The sequence below is a fragment of the Furipterus horrens genome, unplaced genomic scaffold (genome assembly GCF_987537825.1).
Source record: "Furipterus horrens unplaced genomic scaffold, mFurHor1.1.pri manual_scaffold_6, whole genome shotgun sequence".
Classification (NCBI taxonomy): Eukaryota; Metazoa; Chordata; class Mammalia; order Chiroptera; family Furipteridae; genus Furipterus; species Furipterus horrens.
The window spans coordinates 172,825,789-172,850,991 of record NW_028327176.1 but is presented as its reverse complement, the minus strand read 5'-3'; the positions used below and the strand labels follow the sequence as shown (position 1 = coordinate 172,850,991).

Genomic DNA, 25,203 nt, shown 5'->3' with positions numbered 1-25,203 from the left:
AACTAATAGAGCCTCCAGGCCAAATTCTTCTTTCTCTTCAAATCCTAGTTCGCTGGAAGCCTTGTTTGGGGTCCTTTGGGAGGAGATATTAGTAGAATCCTGTGGGGACAAACAGCCCACTTGTGTTTCTTGTCCAAGTTGAAGCCCGTGGGGATGATAGTGGGAAGAAAGCTGTGAGTGTCCTGGCGACTCCTCAGGTCAGCTGTAAGGGAAGTTAGTGCATGATGCCAGGGGCCTGAGATGCGTCATGCAGCTGAGCACATCTCTCCCTTACTGTGGACATTCCTGGGAATGGGGTGGTGCTGGACGGCAATCAGGATATTGGTGATAACAGTGATAATTATGGAGCATCTCTGTCTGCCAGGTCCTGTGCTCAGCACACTGTACTCATTATCTTTATAACAGCGTGTGTGGTAGGAGATAGCGATGTCACTATTTTAAAGAGGAAAATTAAATTAATAAACTTGGTCAAGGTCACACGGTCAATGGTGGTAGTGGCACTTGAGTGGTCTGACCCTTGGGTTGTGTGTGCCCCTCAGTGATGTATTTCCAGCATGCCCGAGTGGCCTGTATGGTGTCTTAGGGCCTTCCTGGCATTGATGCTCTGCCAGTTTTGGCTCCCAGCTCACACACCCACCATTCCGGAAGTGCACCATTTCTATTAGCTCTGGCCTGTGAAACTCTACTCCCTTTGAGGCTGATAGAAAATCTTACTTCCTCATCCGCCTTTCTTGAACACTTTGTTTAGAAGTAATACTTTTTGGGAACTCACCAGCATGTATTGTCTATATCAGCAATTTTTCATCTTTTTGGGATTGTGTAGTCTTTGGGTAAGCTTTATTCTCCCTATAGGAAAATACATATATGCGTGTATATTTGCATGGTTTCCTGGGCTCATACATATTATGAAAACCATTGTTCCTCTTCACATGCCTAGCATTTAATAGTCACTGACAGCAGAGGTACAGTATAGTGGGGATGAACAAAACTTTTCTATCATGTAAATATCTTTCCTGTGTTTAAGGGTTTTTTCCTAATCCCCTGGAAGACATAGATAGTCCTAATCATCTACTGAATGTATTTGTATATTATGATGTAACTCACACAGTTGTTTGTTTTATAAATTGTAGAGTTTCGTTGATAGTAGCTGTTGAAGGACACTCCTTCAGCTTTATCTTTTGACAAATCATCCTATTTCAAGCAGTAACTGCAGTCTCTAGTCCATAGCTATGGACCAGGAGTGTCCTTTATGAAAAGTTGACTGAAATAAAAAAAGTTTTTAAAAATAAAGCTTTCAGGGTAGGTAGCAAGTTTTTTCAAACTTCATAGACTCAAGAAACAAGTTTGTTCTGTAGAGATCTATCATATTATTAACAGTGCCTCTTACAGAGAACACAGGAGTCTTTGGATACAATGTTGCGCTGAAACATATAAAACTTGCAACTTTACTCTTCTGCCAGTTAAAGTTGATTTGCACATATGCAATCTGAAAAGGAGCTATTTTTTAAAGACCAGCTGCTGAAATTCTGTTGCATATGTGAATATAGTTTTTGTGTTTGGATTATTAGTGCTAAGACTTAAAAGCCTTGCGACTGTTTGCTGTTGAAAACTGACTTCCTTTATCTCAGAAATCATTTGGTATGAAAAACATGTCATTCAAAGTAGTTCCCATGATTTTTCTGACAGATGTTAGTGCCTTTCAAACAAAATGAAGCCTTCATTTCGTATGATTTTTGCTCTTGTGAACTAAAATATGTGCTTGGACAAAGCAGTACCTTGGTCTAGAATTCTTTTGTTGGGGCTCACTGTTGCAGAACAGATTTCCCTGCTGAGCGGCTGCTTTGCCCCGAGGCTAGGCTGTGTGTGTGAGGCTGGGGGCCCGCAGTGTTGAAGGTCAGTGTTGGGAGCTGGGGAGGAGGCAGCTCTTCTGTGAGGATGCTCAGCTAAAACCGCAGCATTGCCCAAGAGGGCCTCAAGGGGACTTGCATCTCTGAGGCCCCAAAGAGGTATACAGTAGTCGCCCCTGACCCACAATTTCACTTTCCGTGGTCAGCCACAGTCCGAAATGTTAAATGGGAAATTGCAGAGCACAGTTCATGAGTGTGGAATCGCATGCTGTCCTGAAATTCAGTGTGATGACCATGCTGCCCCGCTCTGTCCTGCATGGCGGGTGAATCATCCCATTGTCCAGGGCATGCTGTAGACGCTCCTCACCTGTTAGTCACCTCGTAGCCCGCTTGGTTTTAGACCGACTGTATCCCAGTGCTTGTGTTCAAGTCACTTGTTTTACTCAATAATAGCCCCAAAGCACAAGAGTAGGGTTGCTGGCTATTTGGCTGTGCCAAAGGGAAGCCGTAAAGCGCTTCCTTGGAGTGAAGTGCGTGTATATGCAGGAAGACACATAGTATATGGAGGGTTTGGTACTATCCACTGTGAGTCTGGGAACTTAACCCCCATGGATTGGGGGGACTACTGTACTGCCTCCTCTTGTAGTCACTACCAAGGTCTAGATTGTGGAACTTTTAATTTATTTTTTCATTTTTTAAAATTTTATTGTTCAGTTACAGTTGTCCCGTTTCTCCCCCGTTGCGCTCCCCTGCCCCGCCTACCTCCCACTCCTGCTCCCACAGTCAGTCCGCACCCTGTTGTGCATGTCCATGGGTCCTTTATACTTGTTCCTTAACTAGACCCTTCCCCTTCTTTCTCCCATTACCCCCCACCGCCCTCTCTATTCTTGCTGTCATTTTGTTCCTTGTTTCCATGTCGCTGGTTCTATTTTGCTTGTTTTGTTCGTTAGGTTCCGGTATTAGGTGAGGTCATATGGTATTTGTCTTTCACCACCTGGCTTATTTCACTTAGCCCAATAGTTTCCAGTTCCATCCATGCTGCAGCAAAGGGTAGGAATTCTTCCTTTCTGCTGTGTAGTATTCCACTGTGTAAATGTACCACAGTTTTTTTTGATCCACTCTGTAGCACGCATGAGTTTTAAAGACATCACAAAGCATGCATTTGGGTCTCCCGAGTATGTTCTCTTTAAGTAGTTATCCTTCAGAAGCAGACCTCTGCATTTATTGTTAGAGCCTTACTGGATGGAGGGACGCACACCGGGAACCGCACCCTGTGGCTGCAACTACTGATGGTCCTCCTGTTTATGAGGCATCATCACGTTTTTTGTTCTGCGCAGAGCAACGTGTTTTTCTTGGTTCCCCAAGCTTTCATTCACTGAAGAAAAACGCAGAGCTTCACCATTTTAATGCTGACTGGATTCCATCTCACTTCCAACTCAACGTCAAAGAAACTTGCACAATTTTAAGGTGTAATATGTAGATTGGCAATCATTGCTATACATTTTTTTTGCTTTTTTTTTTTTTGCTTATGGACCAAAAGAGGTGTTTTTGCCTTCTGATTTGTGCAGACACTTTCTTTTCCTTTTGGTTGGTTGTATCAAGTGATGGTGTATTTTGAAGTGATGTTCATTGCTATAAATAATGTCAAAAACATAAAAGAAGGAGACTCGGGCAGATTCATCTCTGTTCATAACGTTCATTAATGCTGTGGCTTGCATTCAGTGAATGGATGAATGTATTGCTTGAGTGCTTACCGAGTGTCAGGCGTGGTGCTCATTTCTGGAGGTACAAAGGTAGATAACGTACTGTTGTTCTTTATGAGATGGAAGAGAGAGAGAGAGAGAGATAGAAGAGAAAATAATTACTAAGCAGTGTGGAGCATTACCGGCCAATGCACAGGGTATAGGGAAGCACTGGAGAGTATTTTATCCGACTCTGGGGCACCAGCTCTGTGAGGAGGTCCTGTCTCAGGTGTGAAGGAAGTAGCACAGGTAAGCCAGATGCAGGGGCAGCCACAGAACACAGAGAAGCAATAAACAGCATGACTTGTGCCACGAAATACCGGCATTGGGGACAGGATGCCAGGCAGCTGGTAGCAAGAGGCTGTGAAGTGGATGGGGCACTTATCATAGAGGATTTGGTCCCGGCCTGTAGAGTTGGCGTGGAGGGACAAGGCCAATATGCGGAATAAGCAGGTGACTCTGTAGGCTCGGCAAATGAGTAAACATTTAAAACATTCATCGTGATGGACATTGTGGTGGCAAGTATCATTTTGTTGTTTTGAAATTTTATGATGATGATTGATACATCAGTTAATCACAGTCTTAGCAAATGGGAATGAGGCAGTGGTAACAGCTCCTCTGTGGGGGATGAAATGTTTTGTTTGCATGAGGGGAAGGAGCGGGAGGGAAAGGAGGGGAGAGAGGGTGCAGACTGATTTCTTCTCCAGGCTGGAGGGAGGAGGACACGGAGGAACAGCCATGTGTAGGTTGTCATTTGTAGGCCGGACATGGGGCTGGGAACAGCTGGCTGTGCGGAAGTCTTAGGAACTAGCGTTCTTGAAGCTCTTCACTGCTTTATGAAGCCCCTTCAGCTGTATTATTAACTTTGAACTTACCAAATTTCTGTTTAAGAAGCAGAACAATAATAATTTTGAGTTCAGAGAAGTTAAGCGAGATTGTTTAAAAAGATACAAATAGGAATTGGAAGGTATGGCATAAACCCCAATTTCTGACTCCAGAAAGCATGTACTTTCTATAGTAACGCACTTTTGTCCTGCGTGGTGGCAGTTCAGAGTCCTGGCCCTCCCCACCCCATGCCCCGACCCCGAGCTTTGCAAGCAGCTTCCTTCAGCAGAGAGAGTACTGAATGGACAGACCCCTAACAGTGTCCAAAGTTACCTTCATCAGATGAAGATGGTGTGAGGCTCACTCTCTGTAAGTAATCATTTTGATGATACGATAGAAATTTGCGTTTGTGGTTGTGCCTAATGTCTTAGAAGTACCCTTCCAATCAAATAATGAAGTCAAGGTGGGGACACGGGGGGGGGGGGGGGGAGCGTTGCTGGAATAGTGCCAAGAGAACCAACACCATTATCTTTTTTTTTCCTGTTCAGAATTTCCTTGCCACATACTTACGGCTGATAAAAATCTGTTCTATTTTTGATGGCTGCAGTATTTTAATTCTGGAAAACTCTTTTGAGGTGAGAATACAAAGGTTATTAAATAGATGAGATAGATGAGCATGTGCAAAACAAAACAAAACAAAACAAAAAGGTAAAATCTAAGCTAGATCTGTGGTCCTGCTGCTGATAACGTGCTGCAGTTTTCCAAGGTCTCAGCATGGGGAAGCTGGGTGATGGGTACTCTGATCTCTACTATTTTTTGCAAGTTCTTGTGAGTCTATAATTATTTTAAAAGAAAAAGTGAAAAAACAAGGTAGAGAGTTTGTGTCAGTGAAGACAATATTTAAGGAAATCAGATATTTTCGTTGCTTTGGAACAGATTGCCATGACAAAATCATAGTGCAGGCAACATACTCATAGTTCATTCATTCACTTGTTCTTTATTGAGTTCTCAGTGTCAGGCATTGTCTTAGGTGAGGAATGAGGGAGATGGGCCTTCTGCAAGGGCTTAGCCAGAGCCACTGCCCACACCTCTGCCTCATTTGTTTCCATGCTGTAGAGCTGGGATTCTTTACCTGAGGTCCATGGATTTCACAGGTAACATTTATGTGTATGTGCTTTCTGTAAAAAGTGTCCTTAGTGTGTATCAGAGGTTAAGGACTGGTGCCTTGGATTATTACTTCTCTTGTGTGGATTTCAAAAAAGCAATTGCAATGCATAGGAACATCCTGAAGGCAGTTAGCATTCTGCTTAGTTGTCTTTGGGAAACTACGTAAGATTTCTAGCACACTTCTTTATATTTCTCTTTCGTTGACTGACGGGCGTGGTGTCACTTTCTTAGAAAAAGTCTGACTTCCTAAAGTAAAATATGTAGAGCTGTTGAGTCAACCAGCATAACTGATTTTGGGGGTGGTCAGCTCATTTAGCAAAGCTTCCACCAATAAAGAAACTTACAGAATGCTTGTGAGGGAACTTGTGTGTGACGCCTGATGCTGGACACCGTTGGCCCTGAACACCTTTTTGTTGTCCTCTGTTCCTAGAGGCTAACTTGCCTACACCTCTCTGCTCCCCAGGCTCTGTGTAGTGTTCTAAATCAGTTCCAGGCACAGCTGAAAGTTCCCAGTATGTTTTACACGTTCTCTTCTACGTGCGGTTGGTACAGTTGTGCAATTTTTCTCTCAAAGAAAAATGAAAATAGATCTGGAATTGGTATGGAACTGTTTTGCCCCTGAGCCGGCTTTCGCTATGTTCCTTGGTAGCACTTAGTATGTCTGACAGGTTTCCATTTTAAAGGGGTGAGCTGTTCATAGACTGAGAGATTCAAAGTGAGAAAATGGGATATTGGACTAAACTAGATGTGGTTATTTCCTGTAAGGATTTATAACGATAAATGTTAAGTTGGCCTCCTGTTTAGACTGTGCGCCACCTGAGGGCGGGGGAGTTGCACTCATTCCTGTTTCTTCCTCAGCTTCCCGTGTGGGGTCTGGCACACAGGTGTCCAGTAATTGTCTGGTAAAAGCCCATCTCACATGAGCACTACTACTTTGCAGGTGCCACCAAGCTTCATCTGGACGCCAGTCACCACAGTGAGTGGTGTTTTGTTTTTAAGATGCTCAGAATCCTCAAATGGTTTCCCCTATAAATTGTTGTTCTTCTTTCAGCAAACCATTTCAAACGCTTAAAACTAATCATTACATTTTGGCCACTTGCTTAAGTAGCTAATTTTGAGAGTGGAAGGCATCTTTCTTCTTTTCATAAAAGGAAACAGAGGCCAGCAAGTAACAATGTGAGTGGAGTTCATTTTTGTTCACGTTGGCAGTTTCTTTGGTTTTTGGAGGAATTTCACTGTGCTTCACATGTTTTACCATGATGATGTCTACTGTCTAGGAAGGAATCCTGCTTTAATTTGTCACAGCACAACCGTGCCTTAAATGCATGGGTTCTTAACACATTTGATGATGAGGGTGTAATTCTAAACATTTATGCAGACTGATCATGAAAGGAACAAGCAGCATGCCCCTGTTTAGTTCAAGTGGAGTCTCTTTGCTACATTATTCATGGGAAATGATCAGTGCCCCAAGTTGTTGGAAAAGATCTAAGACTAGATTGAATACATATTTTTAAATCTATCAACATGCAGAAATCATTTGCATTTCTATGGAAGCTGAAATTTCAGATGCACTATCTTTATTTGCTCTGAAGAAAATGAAGTAATAAATATAAACCTGTACAGGATCTGTATGCTGAAAATGATGAAACACTTTTGAAAGAAATCAAAGAAGAGCGAAATATCTACCATGGGACATACCATGATTCAAGATACAATACCATGTCAGTGGATTGGAAGATTCAGCAGAGTAAAGATGTCAATTCTCCAAACTGACTTTAGATTTAACATAATTCCTGTCAAAGTCTCAGCAATTTTTTAAATAGAAATAGACACACTTATCTAAAATTCATATGGAAAGGGAAAGGCCATAGAATAGCCAAAACAACTTTGAAAAATAAAAACAAAGTGGAATGATCACTCTTCCTGATGTTGGGACCTGTATAACTACAGTGATCAAGACATTGTGGTATTGGAAATGGGTAGACAGCTGATCGGTGGAACAGAACAGAGAAGTCAAAAGTAGATCCACAAGAATATGCTCACTTCCTGACAGGAGAACAGCAGTTGGAAGGAGAAAAGAGTCTTTTCAATAAGCGGTGGTAGAGTAATTGGACATCAATAGGGGGAAAAAATGAATCATGATCTAAACTCAAAACGGATAGTGGACTTAAATGTAAAACATAAAACTATAAAATTTCTAGGATAAAGACACAGGAGAAAATCTTCGGGACCTAGGATTAGGTATTGATATGCACAGACACTTCAGTAAAGAGGATATACAGAAGCCAGACAGGCATATGAAATGATGTCCAACATTTTTAACCATTAGAAAAATGCAAATTAAAACCCTAATGAGATCCCACTACATGTACCACTCAGAATAGCCAAAGTAAAAATTGACACCAAATGCTAGTGTGGATATGGAGAAAGTGTGTAACTCTTCTATTGCCAGTATAGCCACTCTGGAAAATAGTTTGGCACTTCCATTTAAAACTAGAAATGCAGTTGCCATATGACCCAGCAGTTGCACGCTTAGACATATATTTGAGAGAGATAAAAACTTCTATACAATTGTTAATAGATGCTTTATTTGTAATAGCCAAAAGCTAGAAAGTATCCATGTATCCTTCATTAGTTGAACAAACTATGGTATATCCATACCATGGAATAATAGTAGTAAAAAGAAATGAACTATTGATACACAAAACAAAAATGAACTTCAAATAAAATAACTTATTTTCAGCGTTGGGGAACAGATTAGTGATCGTCAGGGCTTAGGGATGGGGTGGTTGTGGTAATAAAGGTCTTATGGTGATGAAATATTGATTGTGGTGGTGGTTCTTCAAAGTGACACATGGTAAAATTGCATAGAACTACATACACACACACACATCATTCCGTATAACTGCTGGAATCTGAATAAGATATATGGTTTGTACCATTGTCAGTGTCTTGGTTTTGATACTGTACTATAGTTATGTTAGATATTAATACCGGGAGAGGCTGGGTGAAGGGTGCATGGGATTTTCCTGTATATTTCTTTGCACTTTCTTGTCAATTGATAATGACTTTTAAATAACACGTTTTAAAAATAAATCTGATGCTTCACTTTACGTTTTGAAAAAAATTTTCAGTTTAATTCTTATTTTTCATTGTATGCATGTTGCTGAGAGTCTGAAGGAATAATGACATTTATTGTGCTTTAAGGATTTGTAATCTGATAGATCTTCTTATGAAAAGCATATACATTTCCTTCTTTTTTAACCATAGTTTTGTTTTTGTTAAACTAAATGAATTCCAGAGTTTTTATAGAGCTATTGCCTGCTTTAAGAAAAGCTCTGTGCTCAGAATTAGTCATCAGTTTCTATTTATCAAAGGCTAATTTTTTTAAAGAACATGTGTTTTTCTGCATGACAGGTGCAGTTGAGCAATAGTAACATGTGTCCCGGGATGGAACTGAATGTGTGACAAAAGGTTAAAGGGTTTTCCGACAGACTACAAAGAATGTTTTGCATTTCCTGAACAACCCAGGTGTTGGTTTAGCTTGAGATTGGGTGTACATAAAACAAGAGGATAAAATAACAGTGGATATGGTTGCTGTGTTAGAACGAAAGAGTTAAAAAGTCAGGTCAAAGAATATAACCGAAAGATGCCTAACGATCCTGGAGAGGTTTACTTTAGATCAAAGTTCCAGGATAAGTGGTTTAGATTTATAAAGGAACCCAATTTTATAGTCACTCCTTTCCAATTGATCGGAATTCTGTCATATACATGTAATTTCTTAAAAGGTAAATAAAGGCACAATGTTGGAATAGAATCCTTTGTCTTCTATTGAATTCGATGTTTTCATAATGATCATGACAAAATACTTTCAGATGGTTAACAAATGATTTAAAAATGGAGGCAGCATTTTCCAAATGGATAGTTGTATTGTGATGTACAGTGATACATGCAGACATATCATGTTACAGAATTAAATTGCCATTTTTGTGGGGTGAATTTTGTAAAAACATTTTTTAAAATGTTGGCGGTAGGATTATTGTAAAACATAATTTTCCCTCTTACAAATTAAAGCTTTTGGTCCCCATAATTGCCAAATATATAAATTCTAATGAGGATATTAAGATCTAAGTGTCTGACTTCTATGCTTACTAAAACCATTAAGGAAATTTTAAGTAAAATTCTGGATTTTTAAAAGCACCAAAAATTATTTTTCCATTTAAATTTACTGTAATTTAATAAGAAACAAATGGTCTGAACCCAAGAAAGCATGGATTGCAGTTGATTTTGCTTGGCAGTGTTCTCTTTTGATTAAAAAGTAGAAGTTTAAAGGTATTTGGGAAGAAAGTTCTTAGGATTTTATTGCCGCACCACCTAGAGTTTAATGACCCATTATAGTGCTGATAAACGCTGTTAAATTTTTGAACTAGGCTTTGCCAATTCAAGTTGAAAGAAGGCGGCACCTCTGTATTACTTCATTTAAAATTTACTATAGTTTTGTCTGAGTATCCAGAGTATTTTATCCTGAATTCTTTCAGAACCGGTCTACAGGAAAGACATGTAGGTGACATTGGAAAGTTACTTTCTGGTTTCTTCTACAGATACTACTAGCCTGACCCAACCCGAGACCTGCCTTGAGATCAGATTGGACCATACCGAACCTCTGTCATTTGATAATCTCAAGGTATCTCAAGCCCTCAATGAGACACTGAAGGTTTCCAGGGTATCTGGGTTACACACTTTGTTAGATAAGCCAATTCTAATTTCATTAGCATCATTATTTCTTCATTTGTTATGAAAGAAAAAGACCGACTTTAAAGAGTTCCAAAATCTCTTTCATATAGTATAGGTTACCATAAAACACCATTCTGTGTAGAATTTGTTTTGAAAACTCTATGACAATTCAAAACAATTAGGTAGCTTAGAATGTTTTGTTAGGTTATAGTGTGTCCCTATGTTGAGAGGTAAACAAATCTGATCCTAATTTTACAGCTGGGTGAACTTGAACACACCGAGAGTAGGTGAGCTGCTGCTGGTCAGACAGGATCTGATGGAAAGCTGGACTCTGAGCTCTGAACTTTGACTCCTGCACCTTTTGCAATCGAAGGATTGAAAACACAAGTGTGACCTGAATTAAAAAGGAATGTGCAGAAGGTCATTTGCTGTAATTTCATCTTCATTATAGTGTGAGGATGCTGTCATCCTAGAAGGAAGAGAGGCAAGATTCAGCATTGGTGGAATCCTCTAGTTTCTCCCACCCTACAAGAAGAAGCTGCCCTCCTTTCAGTCTGCTCGAACAAATCTGGATCCGTGAACACTGCAGAGATGGGTCCACGCTCAGGGATTTTTTTCAGTAGTACTTAGAAAGACAGATGACTGTTAGGGCGGGGGCAGGTAGTTTCTCTCTGTGCTGGCCCTTAGGAATCACCAGCAAGGTTCTGAAGAGTAGGGAAGGCAGGCCATGTTAGGAAAATGAAGAGATGATGGTCTTCATTAGATGATTTTAGGTTCTTGATCAATGATTTACTAGCTCAATAAAATAAATGCTATTTTGTTTCTCTATCTGGAGTTAGGAAACAAAGAAATAGGGACTCTTAGGTTTATATTAGATTTTCACATTATTAGAAACATTGTCTATTATTCCTTGGCTTTTGGTTACAAATCTGCATTTCTCTTCACTGTCTTATTTGTAACCCAAAATGACTTATTGGAAAACCTAGTAGACACCTTTATATTTAAGTGTAACTTTGTGAAATTGATACAATGATGCACTGTGTGTTACAAAAAAAGAACAATGTTCTATATCCTTGATTTCTTTTTAACTTTTAATTGAAAGATAACCTGCAGACAGGGAAGTACACATACTTAATTGCTTTTTAACTTGTGGATGCCTTTGGTCTCTTGAACAGTTTCACAGTAGAGTTGGTTCATCCTGCTTCTTGCACTGACTTTAATAGATCATAATGTTCGTTTCTGGGTTTCCCTAATGTGCAACTGCTAATGGAAGCAAGGAGGGTAATGCTGACATTAAAATAACCAACATGGAAAGGAAATGTCATTGACATGGGGCCTGCTAGACGTGCATATTAATTAGGTGGGAATCTTGTGTGCTGGAAACTTTCCTTGAGGTTTTTTTGTTATTGTTGTTGTTGAACTTATGCAAGGTAGGAATAATTTTTCCCCCAGAAGCTGTTGTAAAGGATCATCTCACTGAAGCTCTGAGAACCTCCTCCTCATCCTGCCCCCTTTAATCTGGGACCCATAGGAGCAGCTCTACTAATGTAAATTAATTGTGGCGGGCTCTTAGGGATGTCCTTTGTGGTACAGATTCTTTCAAGATCGTTAAATATTTTTGCCAAATGTATCATATATTACTCCTTTATAATCACAAACATTTTAACAAATAAAATGCTGTTGGGTTTCTGCACTTGCTTTTCAATATGTCATGATAATTCAGCAGTCCATTTAGTCCATCAAAATGCTGTTTTTGTCCACATAATCATTTTAGTCTATTTTTTAAAGATTTATTACTGCTTTTCATGTAGTTGATGTAAAAGCTTTCATTTAAAAAATGATTTCCACATGACCCTGGAGGCCTCTGATTATAATCTAACAAAAGTTGAGATGTTGCATTGTTTGTTGAAAGTGCAAAGTAGACTCAATGCTGGCATGTCAGGGAACCCTTGATTTAGAGCTGGGAGAGCTTTAGGGGTGGTAATTTAACCCCTTCATTTTACAGCCACATGCACAGAGTCTCAGCAACTTATCCACACTTTTCTCCACTCGTCAGACTGTGTCAGTTCTGATTCCTAGATCCTGTTCTTTTGCCCTTATCAGATGAACTCTTGAATACCTGAAGACATGCAGGTTTTTGCCAAAGAAATGGCTTTCTACTTGCTTTGCATGAGAGCTGCAAAGGAAGAGGTACTTTTCTCTGAATATTTTTGGTTTAAGCTTTCAAAGAGAAGTATATGACCATTTTTTTTTTCTTTTTCTTCTTTTGAGTTGGGAAGAAGGCATTATTAAAGAGGAAAGAGACCCAGAAATGCCACCATATTGGAACTATGTGTGTCCATTGCACAAATCCTGTCACACGTCATGTGCAACGGTTGTGTGTCAGTCAGGAATCTTGGTTGCCTCTGCCCTTCTTCTTTTCTGTTACCCAACTATTTCTCAGCTTTCTCTTTATGCTGGACCATTCTTACCCATTTAATGTGCATGGCACCTTTTCTGCTGATTAAAGAAATTCAGAAAAGAAAGAGGGAGAGATTCTTTTTATAATCTAGTCTAGGGTTTCCTATTATATTGAAGTTGGCTCTTTAAAACATTTTTTTTAAAAAAAATGTCTTCAATTGTAACTCTCTTCTTCCTTCTTCCCTATTCTGGCATACTCTCCTTAAGGCCTATATGTAAAAGGTAAGTTGAATAAATATGATTTAGGAAGAAAACTAGTTTTCAAAAATCACTTTTTTTTAAACAAATTTGTTTATTTATTTGTTTGTTTATTTTTAGAGAGAGGGGAAAGGAGAAAGAGAGGGAGAGAAACATCACTGTGTGGTTGCCTCTCACATGCCCCCAACTGTGGACCTGACGTGCAACCTAGTCATGTGCCCTGACTGGGAATCGAACCAGTGACACTTGGTTTGCAGGCTGACGCTCAATCCACTGAGCCACAGCAACCAGGGCCAAAAAAATCGCTTTTTATCTCACATAAGTGATGGACCTACTTCTGAGACAGCATTAGAGGCCTCTGCCCTGTGCTGTGTATTATACAGTAGTCTTGGCTTTGGCACAGTGAACATTTCTGGTTTTGACTTTCTTAGTAGACCTCCAAAGGTTTGAGACATGTACTGGAATCTTGAGTCCCAAATTAGGGTCATGTGCTGGGTGGGCTATGTGAGGGAACCGAGACTTATTAGCTCATGTGTGAACCAGCAGGCACCCAGTCCCAGCCACCTGCACTTGAACAAGTTTTATGGAATACTCTTTGTTCCAAGCACCATATCTCTCTCAAAATAATACATTTTTATTTCTTTGTCAAAATTGCCTATGAGGAAAAAAAAGGCCACCTGTGAATGCTATGGATTTGCCTGTGAATTTGGGGACTCATGGAAATCATGCTCTGTAGCTCTTCCTTTATTAATGTCTGTGTGCCCAATCTACAGTAAATGCACAATCAATTATTTGTCTATTGACCTCCTCTTCCTAGGAAGCAGAACAATGGTTTTCAGCTCTGATGGCAGCTCCTTGGGAATCATGTTGGATTCTGTAGATCTGGCATGGAGCCCAACATCTGTAGAGTTAAGCACTTCTTAGGTGATTCTGATGTACAGCCATGGTTAAAAGCCATTGAAACAGACTAGAGCATGTAGATCAAAGAGTTCAGGGAAAAAACAGAGCTACTCTGAGTCATTCTGCAGGAACAGGTATAGGGACTGTTTTTGCTTAGAGCCAGGCAGGGATCTCGGAAGCCCTCAGGGATTGGCAGTGCTGCTGGCAATGCGAAGTTAAACTTTCAGGGATTTAGCTCTGTTTAGACATCTTCTCCCAATTCCCATTTGACTTAATAGAGACTGCCACCTTATCCTGAAATCATTGTGTATGGGAGTCTAACTGTTCACTGCTACTGAAGAACAAAAATGTAGGGCGCTTTCAGAAAAGCCTGTTCTCCGCTCTGTTGCTTGGAAGCTACTGAACCAGCATAGTGTGTTGCTCATATTTATTCCCCTTCCAGATAATAAATGTAAATGTGACCAAATAAACTGAAATTTCCATCCTTGGAAATTTACAGCATATTAGCATATCAAAGGCTGGGGAAGTCCTGTGGTTACCAAAACAAAAAACCTTTTAAAAACTTTGTTTGAGTTAAACAAGCTTATTTGCATAGGAAGAAACTTTTTACTTCCCTACCTACAACTGAGCCGTTTTTCCTTAATACCCTTCTGGGAAAGACTGGCCAAGTCAGTTTTTGATTCAGCAATTTTCTTAGGGTTAATTTCTGACAGCTGAACCTTCTTTTAAAATCCTCTTTGAAGTTGGACTGAATTAACAAATGGAAGGCTTGGCAAAGCGGTTTACTAATTCATAACTACATCCCTCTGCTTTCTTTGTGTTGCTAAGTACTATAATCTTTGACCTAAAAGGAAGAATACTGCTAACAAGTAAATATTTAAAAGGCCCCATGAAGTATAATGTGCATGAGTTTGTGCCTGGGGAGCATGTCTGCTGGATGAAAGAAATGACTCACTTTTCATCTCCTAAATAGACTGTTGTTTTACAGTAGGTTGAAAGGAAGTATTTTAAGTGCTACGGGTGAGATTTCTTTTTATTTTTAGATTTAGTTAGCCATTGGCTTCGCTTATTTGAAGGTGGCATGGTAAGTCATTATTCTTAAGTGTGTCAGAACTCCGTGTGAGTGAGTTAGCAGTATTGTGAATGAATGAACTCTGTGCTACCAAAGTCGACTTGGAACAGTGCGAGGAAACGGAAGCATGATTCACTGATGTGCTTGAAGAGTATCAAGGGGGCCCCACTCACTTCAGAGCCAGCCCTGAAGTGTGTGGCAGGCCAGGCACCCAGGGTTCTAGTCCCCACAGTGCCACTGACCCCCTCAGGGATGGAGGTCTCATCACCAACCTCACCAAACATCGGTGCATAATGGGAGGTGTGAATTATTTGTTGCTAGGATGACTTCCAGCTTGAAGATTAAATGAGTCTTTGAATTCTAATTTTCTGGTTTGTGTGGAAGTGGGTGTGTATGTTTTAATGGCTTTCAGATGGGATTTATCAAGGACCCATGAAAGGAACCTTTATTTTTGAAATTTGAATGGAACTGCCATGACAGTATGACTAAGAGAGTTCACAACAGAAAATGAGGAAGCAAGCAAACTTTGACTTTTAAAGCTGTGGGGAACTGATTTCATGTGGCTGAGGCATTTGGTCTATAGAATGATGCACATATGATCCTTTTGGGAAAAGGTTCATTATTGTCTGTAGTCAAAAATTTTGTTCTGTATCTGGGTTTCTTTTCAAAAGCTATAAGATAACTCCTAGATATCCTGTTTGATATCTACTATTTTTTTAAGAAAATGTTTAGATCACCCTACTGAAATACATCCACAGACTTTTTTTTTTTTTGAGACCAGCAACCTGCATACCTAATATCTTCCAATTTTTAGTTTCTATTGTATAAAAATAATCTGCGTCGTACTATTTTCTTTCAGTGATCTTCTTTCACACTCTGGATTGACAGGTACCTTAAAATATCAGTGACATGCCTATCAGAAACTTCCTATGTATTTTTTAAAAGTGGTAATCTGGCTTATTTAGTTTAGGGTTTGGGGAGCCGGGCAGTAGCACAATTCTTGTGGGTCATGATTAATTTTCTTTAGGTTTACTTTAGCTATGGAAACACATTAATTATCATGAAATAATTAGAGAAAAAAACCAAAATGTTTTCAAATGGTAACTTTCAAAGTTTAATTGTATTTGAGTCTCTATAATTTTATCCATTTTTTCTGTAGCTGAAGCCACAGTGTAGGACTTACTACCAGTGTTTTTTCTCCTTGAAAAACTGGCAGCAATAGCCTTGTACATATTCCTTTTTCTAAGTATGTTTTGCAACATCTTAAGTTCAAAAAATATGTTTGACAGGAACGATTTCCATGTATTGAGAGCCTCCTACGGTGCTACACGCTTGAGTAATAACCCCACTAGGTGGCAGTATTGCTATTCTTGTTTTGTGTGTGTGTGTGTGTTTTCTCTCTGGTTTAGAGGTGTGCCCAAGATCAAATTGTCAATAAATGTGCTGAAATCAAGATTGGAACCCAGCTCTGTCTTAGTCAAATATTTGTGCTTTTTTTTCTCTCTCTCTCTGTTTTACCAGCATGCTATTTTTGGTGGTGGTGGGGAGTGATAAAGCTGTACTTATTACGTTATCTATTAAGTAAATATTTACCGAACACCCACAGAGTCAAAATTTTTCTTCTCAATGAACTGCACATCAGTGCAGTGGTGTGCAGGAGAAGGGGTAATCTGGCTGGCTAAACTTCCTAAGTTATCTAAGGCAAACTAAGGAATTCTGTGTGACCAGCTTCATGGCGCCATGCAAGTTCTCAGGGCAGAGGGGATAAATAGGTAAACAGCCACTTCGGAGAGTCAGAAATGATGGCACAGAGGAGGGGGCCCTGAGACGAGTCTAGAAAGGCAGGTTGGCCTCCACTCTGGGGACTGAATTGAAGGCCAGGAAGCCTGGGTTTGGTTTGCAATGGTGGCTTGTGAGCAGGGTGACAGGGTCAGGCTGTGGCAGGTGGGTGCTGCTGGGGGCAGGACGTGTAGCCAGAATGAAGCACAGAGAGAGAGTGCACACAGAGGCTGGCTGCTGCCAGGGCTTTCCTGGGGGAAGGGAAAAAGGTAGAGGGACGTCTTGACTGTTCTCAGGTTTGTTCCAAGGGACGTTATCGTTGCGTCTGAGTGTAAAGGTAGGAGTAAGGCTCAAAAGAAAATCTGAAGGTTTGGAGCAACCAGAAGATGTGAAAGGAGAGAACAGAAATATGTAGAAAAAACGAGGACCTAGTAAGGGTGGGCAGTCAAACTAGTTGGCAGGCTCATTTCTGCATTTAGGGGTGATTAGGGTGGAGCAGAAGGGTTAGAATGAACGGCAAGTTGAAAGGGGCCAAGGACGTTAGTGCTGAGCCAGGACTGTCCAGACTCCAGACAGAATTTGTGCTGAAGAGCAGAGTGACTGGCAGGGGGCCTTTTGTTTGAAGTCGAGGGGATCAGAGGAAAAGGAACACTGTATCTAGAAAAAGAGATTGAAAATGCAAAGTAAGAAGTCAATTCATTCACGCTGCAGACAGTGATCGGGAGGCAGGAAGGAACCAGGAGCTGGGAGCTGGGAGAAATGGGGTTTTGAGGTGAAAAGGAGGATCTGGTGCTGCTTGGGGCAGCCCTGAAGGCCCCCCACATGATCAGAAGTCTTGCTGAGCAGGGGAGAGGCTGCTACCCTATGCTGAGCAGCAAGAGGTTACTTAGTGCTGTTCAGCTTCTTGTTGCTTTCCTGACCAAGGCCGGGAGGTGATTGCTCACCTGTGGGCAGGTAGCAGCAGTGCCACACTCAGGGGCTAGAACCCGTGCCCTCCAGGCAGTTAGTGCACAGCCACTAGGCCCTGAACCAAGTCCCCCAGGTGATTGATTCCCTGCTCCTTTGTTTCTGACACTCTGTGCATCCGGGGTGAGGCCCCGGTGTCTGTATCTTAACAAGTACCCCCAGATCATGTCGATGATCAGGCAAGTTTGGGAAAAGGCTGGACACTGCCCTCTGTGATACTTCTCTTTTATCTCATTGCCCTTGCTGGGACTTCCGAATTTTATCTTATAGGTTACTTTAGGGAATACTACTTGACTTTTTACTTTATGAGGTACCTTTCAGGATCTATTGCAGGTCTCACCCAGTCTTGCCTAGTGTTTGAATGCAAATCCTCCTTCTGGTGCCTTTCCCAGAGGTGGATTGTTCTGTTCTGCCACCTGCTGGCCAACTGCAGGCAGACGTGCTGTTTTGAGGGTGGCCTGTATCTAAGACAGGACTTCACACCCAAGTTTTAACGGAGCAGAGGTGAGGCAAAACTCTTACTTCTGACAGAGCCATCTGCTCTAAGTTAAACCTTTTACACTTCATGTTTAAAATCTGACAAAGTTAATTTCCTCCTGTCTGGGCCTTTTATCCAGCCCAGGTGTTAACATGTTAATAACAACACATTTTGAGAGATCTGTTTCTGTGTTAATCTCACGAAGGCTGATTTCTGTATGCCTCACGTCTGTTCTGTGGACACGTGACGCTGGCGAGCCCAGGCAGTGGTGAGGACAGGCGCCATTCAAGCTCCGGAGAAGCTGTGTGATCTGGGAAAATTGCTTTATCTCTCTTAGGATCAGTTGATTTTCAGTGTAGTTGCAGGATATCATCATCGTTATTTTACCCAGTGTGTGATTCTGGGTCCTACCTTTGCCAATGACCTAGACTGGACAATTAATTCCTAAAAAGTGTACAGAGTACCTGTTAGGCCGCCCAGTGGTCAAGTTCCGAGGTGTGGCTCCTGCAGCCGTGTAACCAGCAGCAGGAGTAGCACACAGCCTCTCGGCTCCACTTCCCCATCTGTGGAATGAAAGTGGAGTTCAGGTAGTCTCCAAGGTCTCCTTTGGCCCCAGGTTTCTGGAACTTAAACAGTCAGCATGAAGTGTAGGGCTTGGTTTTCCTAATGACTGCAAGGCAGTGTCTGTTTTTGGTCCTTGAGGGGACTTCTGGGCTTTCAGACCCTACCCGGTCCCCATTGACACCCGTGTATAGAAAGCTTCTGAGGAGGCTAATTTCATGCTTTGTATCTGAAGCATTTTTTAAAAATTAGGATTGGAAAAATAACAGGCTTCTTTTTCTTAAATATAATGGATTGGAACACAGAACTAGCACTGAACTAGCTCTAGCTCTAAACAAAATGTAAACACTCTCAAAGATTAGTGGTTCTTAATTGGGGGAACAGGGCATATCTTACATAGACCATGAAGCTTTTTAAAAAGTACAGGCGCCAAACAAAAATCCCGAAACCTGATCTATGCATGACTTAACAAATAAGACACTTTCATGGGAGATGAGTTGGCCGTTCACCCATGGCTGAGAATCAAGGTACTAATACATTTTCCGTCGGGCCTGACCCATCATGCTTTTGGACAGTGCTAGGCCATCAGACTTTCGGGGATGTTCAGTGTCACAGAGACTGTGCTCCACTCTGGGACCCTGGACACTGACAAAGGCTTCCTGATCATCCCCTCTGTCCCCATTCTTCTCTCCCATCTTTACAAGGCTGGCGGCAAAACATTTTATTAGACTATTGATTTCTTTCCTTATACTTTAGTATGAGGCTGTCCCTTAGATGGGTAAATTACGTTTTGAACTTTCTTCAGACTCATTGTAATCTCATTTTATAGAGGGCATCTCTTATGGAAATGGTTGAGCATATACATACGTGTGAATTCTTAAGTGACTTAGGTAATTCTTGAGTGATGGCATTTGACCTGATCTTAAATGCAGGCTGTACCTGCTATAATTCTATGTGCTGAATAAGCAATATTGTACTATGTGATAAATTAAAAGTTATTTGACCCATTAACATTCTTTTATTATTTTGCAATGTGTCAGCAACTTAGTTTTAGCTAAGCATTTTCTTATCACCTATAACCAATAATGTATATTTTACAGAGCTATACATTGGTACTTTTCTCCTCTATTCATTTTTTTCCCTAGAAGAATTATCAGCAGAGTCAACATTAGAAAGTGCCTGGAACACATTTTGAGTGTGTGTGTGTGTGTGTGTGTCTTTCTGTGTGGTTTGATGAAATTTGGAGTTTCCTGTTTCTTTATTTTTTAGCTTTTACATAACTGTCATCACTTATGGGTAGCTACACCTGCACTATTTTTGTAGGCGTTCCTTTTAACTTGTCAGGATTTCACACTTTTCTCTGACCCATTCATTGCCTCACAGCTTGGGAAGAGAACTGTGCCTAACAGCTACAGAAACAGACACCAGTGCAGTTGCTTGAGAATTTTATCTTACGGGTGAGGCTTGAGGACCCAGGTGCTTCCCTCCCAATTCTGGTGTTGGGCGAACCGTTTCCCTGACTGGGGTCTGACTCTCCATCCCGGCTCACCATCCTCTTCCTATACGTTCCAGGCCTAATTTCAGTCACCTGCTTTGGGGCCAACCAGCCTCTCTGCCTGTGCACCAGCCACCTCTACTTCAAGGCCTGTAAGATGGATGGCTGCCTTTATGCTGCTGCTGATGATGAAAATAACCTACTGATTATTGAGTGCTGGTGATGCCAGCATTTTCTCATTTAGGTGTTTTGTTTGTTATTGTGTTTTTAAGAGAGAGGAGGGAGGGAGAAGGGGATGTGAGGGAGAAACACACCATTGGTTGTTAGGTACTGGAAGGGACTTAAAGATGACAAGATGAGATTCCTATTCTTGGAGAGTGTTACAGTCCAGTACTTTGCTAACTCAAAGGTGGCCTGTGGACTGGCATCGCCTGGGCCCTTGCAGGGCTTTAGAATTCCAGGACCTACCACAGACCTGACTCCGACTCTGCATTTTAATAAGATATCCTATGATTTATGTGCATAACAAAGTTTGCAAAGGACTGGTTGAGTAAGTAGAAAAAAAGATAATTTTAAGGATCACTTGGAGAGGCCATAGGAGAGGCACCAATAAGTTTTTTTTTTAAATCTGGATTTTTATCTCAATTTGAGAGTAAGTTCATTTTGGTCTTCTTAAAGCAGAAGAATCTCAAAAGTCAATGCTCAGTTTTAGGGGATCTTCTCAACTGAACCCCTTGGATGGGGACATTTTCATTTAGGTTGGGGCAGAGTTTGGATGCTTGATTCTTGACTATTCACTGAGCCTCTGACAGTCCAAGGCCTCTATCTGGGGTGGCTTCTGTACCAGCAGCAGCCTTTGTCCCCTTGCCGTGCGCCGCCCGAGGGACTGAGAGCAGCAGTGTGCTACCATATTGCTCCCATATCGGGTGATCCCAAGGGAACAGCGTGGCCAAGGCTTAGAGTGTTAAATCTGTTCAGGAGTCCTTTTCAGACTGGAGGACACGGAGGGGGAGGGGTGGGACTTCACCTTGAGTTCCTCCATAAACAAAAATGTTTGTCCTTAATCTTTCCAGTTAGGGAAACAACACTATGAATTCCATCGAAAGGCACCCCATCTGACTCTTAGAGCTGAAGCTTAGTGAAAAGGCAGTGTTGTCTTTCTTTTGAATATTGAAGCAGTGGTTGGAGGGAGGGGAACCCTGCAAACAGGCCCTTCTCTGAATGGGTAATAGGCTGTGTCTTTCTTGAGTCAGTCAGTTGTTTTAATTCCTTAGGTGGATGAGGAAGTAGGATTTAGTGTACTGTGGGAGTTGGCTTGGTGTGGCCCTGAAGGTAAATATATTTCTTTTTCTCTTTCTCTTTTTTAGTTATAAATGTCTGGCTTAACCTTTTACTTCTGGATGTTGAGATAAGCTTTCGTTATTAGTGTGTACAGATTATCTCAGAGGAGGATTTCCATTTAAATCTACTCTTAAATTATTTATAAGAGATGACAGTTGGAAAACCTACTGTTCCCTGTCCTAGACGCTGAAGGTCCCTGTGGGTTGTCTGGGTGACTCATGCGGTAACCTGATAGGGTGCGCACTTCACTGCTCCCACCCAGTCAGGGCTGCCTTAGAACTGGACACAGTTTAGAGGGACTCTCCTCTAACCATATACAGTAAGTATATGTTTTCTTTCTTTTCCTACACTTGTCTCTGTCCGTGAGCCCCACTCGCAAGCCACCCCCACCGACTCTGAAGTGTATGTATAGCACTGTTCTTCGTTGGTTTCTTACTTCAAGGTTTTGTTTCTCCTCTTCTTCCTTCCAAATTTGAAGGGGAGGGCCAGGGCAGAGAAGGCACACATGGAAATTAAAAGCCGCAGTGTTCATTTGTGGCCTTTGAGGCCAAAAAACTGGTGGCACTTGAAATTAGTTCCCACTCTTGGCTGGCATTTTGCACAGATGGCAGGTGGACCAATTACATGCTTGAGTGGGCTGAAGGGTTTGTCAGATCCTATGTCCTGTCAGATTTAACAATTTTTATTAAATCAAAAACTTCCATTTGCGCTAAACTCCTTTTTTTAAAGGATGGATATGTATTAAAACATGAAATATTGTGTCTTTTGGCAAGGGCCTTCCAAATGTATTCCATCTATCCCTTGGACTCTTGGTAGAAACATAAATAAATCTTTCCATTAATGGCTATTTGACTCAGTAATTCCCAGAGAAGGCTGATTCTAGAACATCCCTTAGGTATATATTCTGGTGCCTCCCAGTTCTTGTAGTTAACTTTTCTTTAATGTGTTACTTAAATCATTCCTGAAATAACATAGGGTCATTTCTTATCCTATAGAGAAGTGTAAGCTTCTCACCACCCTCAAGAATTTAATCATAAACCTGGTATAGATCCTCCAGCCACTTCAGCCCTTGGGCTTCATCCCGTAAGTGAAAGGACAGGGTGCTGGCCAGGGAGCAGCTGTGATAAGCCTGCTGCTAAAATTGTGCCTTTCATTCTGCAAGCCCTCATGACTCCCACTAAACACGTCACATAAGCAAGGTTATTTGTCTGATCTCCCGCTGCCTGAAGCTCCGATGTGGCCTGTGCCGTGACGACAGACGTTCTGGTTTGACAGCCTGACAGTGAGAGGGGGAGAGGAGGGGAAAGCATAGCACAGTGAGGGATATGGGTAAAATCTGTTCTGCAGGCCTGCTCGGAAGGTTAGGAGAAGTGTACTCCAGTGTAGATTTTCATGGGAAAAGTGGTTAAATTAAGATGCTTCATTACATTAAAGACTCTATATAGCTGAAGATATTTGAAAAAAATAGATTATATTCTAAAAATTGGGATTTTCGACTGCAGGGTTGTTGTGAACAGGAGCAACAATATACATGAAGTGCACGGCCTAGGTTAGCCGTGGCCCAGGTGCTGGGGTGGGTATGGATATGTAGGGCCTCTTGGGGTGATAGTCCTGATAATTAAAATGTGTGGTTCATCTTAGTTGCCAAATAAATATAGGTCGAATGAATGTAATAGCTTTTCAAGGAGCCCACTTAATGATTTTCTAAGCTAATTGGAATATACATCTAACATGGATAGTTAAAATCAATGTTTCCTCCAAAGCTGATTTAAATCATATTCTATCTCATCACATAGTAACTTGGATCCAGTTGTAACAGTAGTTAATTTATGTAACCTTCTTTTACATAAATGAAGATATTAATAATCATGGCCAGCAACATGGAAGAGCTAGTGCATGGAGAACTGGTTACTATGCAGATGCATCCATGGACTTGTGAATAACGGGAAATCTAGTAAGTTTTTCAGAAAGCCAGCGTGTATACTGACTTTGAGGGAGAGTCGGAAGTCTAGTCCCTTCCTGGCTGCTTAGCAGTGACTTTTGCTCTAGCCCCTCCCCTCAGCTCTTTCCCAGATGTGTGTCGGAACAGCAGGTACCAGCGGGAAAGCACACTGGTTGCTAATGACACCAATTCATCTATGCCATTGTATGTGATCGTGAGCGCACTTTGAGGTGCCTGAGCTGGGAAGAGGGTTCCACAGCACTTACTGTGTATAAAGAACAGCACAAGGTTTATTTCAGAGCTTAGATATTTCTAAACGAAAACTGGAGCTGCAACATGGAGACATCACGGAGGAGACAGCTATGTTTCTGGCTTGGGCTCCAGGGATCCTTACAGAATGCAAACTGGGTGCCAGGGTGCTAGGGGGCCATGAACCTCTGAAATGGCAAGCAGCATTGGAGATGGAGAGGTGTATCTCCTGGCATGATGGTCCTTTTTCGCTCTTTATATTTTGATTCTCAGAAGTGTCTTTGACTCAGAACACTGGATGTTTGAACTTGGACGTTAGCCACTGGTGCTGTATATAATTTATACCATTTTTGCCTTTATACTGGTGACCGAAGTAGAGATATCATTCCAATTTAATAGCTGAAGCAGGTCCAGAGGGTTTGGTGATGTAGGCAGCATCCCTGGCAAGTGGTGAAACATTTAACCCAGTGGGGTCTGGCATGACCTGGTTCTGTTGCTGACTCCTCTGTGTGACATTGGGCCCAGACCTTCTCTGGGCCAGAATTTCTCCACCTGTAAAGTAATTGAGGGGTTTAAGCAACATCATCGTCTTTTAGCTTTTAAACTGAGTCCCTCTCTGCACCACCTGGACTGTCTTGTGGCTTCTCCCTTCAGCCCTGGTGCCTGTCCTCTGTCGTGGTTCCCATGAAGGTATGACCTGTGCATCCCAGGGACACTGCAGCAGCTCTGTGTTTTTCTACAAATGTCCCAGCCCTGGTGAGCTTGTGGAGCCCTTCTCTTACAAAATCTCAGTGAACTCTAGAGATGGATGATGCAAAATCCTGCTTTCATCATTTTAAATCACAGTTTATCATTTATTGCCTTTTGTTAGTTTTAATATATTTGCTCAATTCTGAGTAAAGGAAAGTGAGATGGACCCAGTTCTCTACTGGTTGCTTATTAGCCTTAGTCTGAATAACATTTAAAAGAAATTGTTTTAGTGATTTGGGGGAGAGAGAGAGACATTGATTTGTTGTTCCCCTTATTTAGGCATTTATTGGTTGATATTTGTATTTGCCCTGACTGGGGATTGAACCGCAACTTGGCATATTGGGACAGTGCTCTAACCAACTGAGCTACCATGCTGGGGCCTGAATAACATTTTGGGGAGAGAATGCTAATTGAAGTGTCTGTGGTGGAAAGTTGCAGGAACTTTTAACACTCCTCGAACATGAAATTATGTTGGCCTTGGATAAAATGCTGCATCCAGATGCATTCCAGCCTGTGGCTGTAGGTATTTCACCTGTCCTGATTAAGGGTTTACACGGGAGTCTGGGGACAGAGCCTGTGGCTAATTGCTACTAGCATGGCTCTCAGATGATGCTTCTCCCTGATAAGATGGTCATTCAGAGCCGAAGAGGAATGACTTGGGGTCCGGACTGCCAGGAGGCAACCTGAAAAGAGAGGG

At 41.5% G+C, this 25,203-nt stretch overlaps 1 protein-coding gene across 1 annotated transcript in view; it reads left to right on the top strand.

Annotated features, from left to right (window-relative positions):
* Positions 1–25,203, top strand: part of NHSL1 (NHS like 1) — a 216,397-nt gene that overhangs the window by 63,744 nt on the left and 127,450 nt on the right. The window lies entirely within an intron of this gene.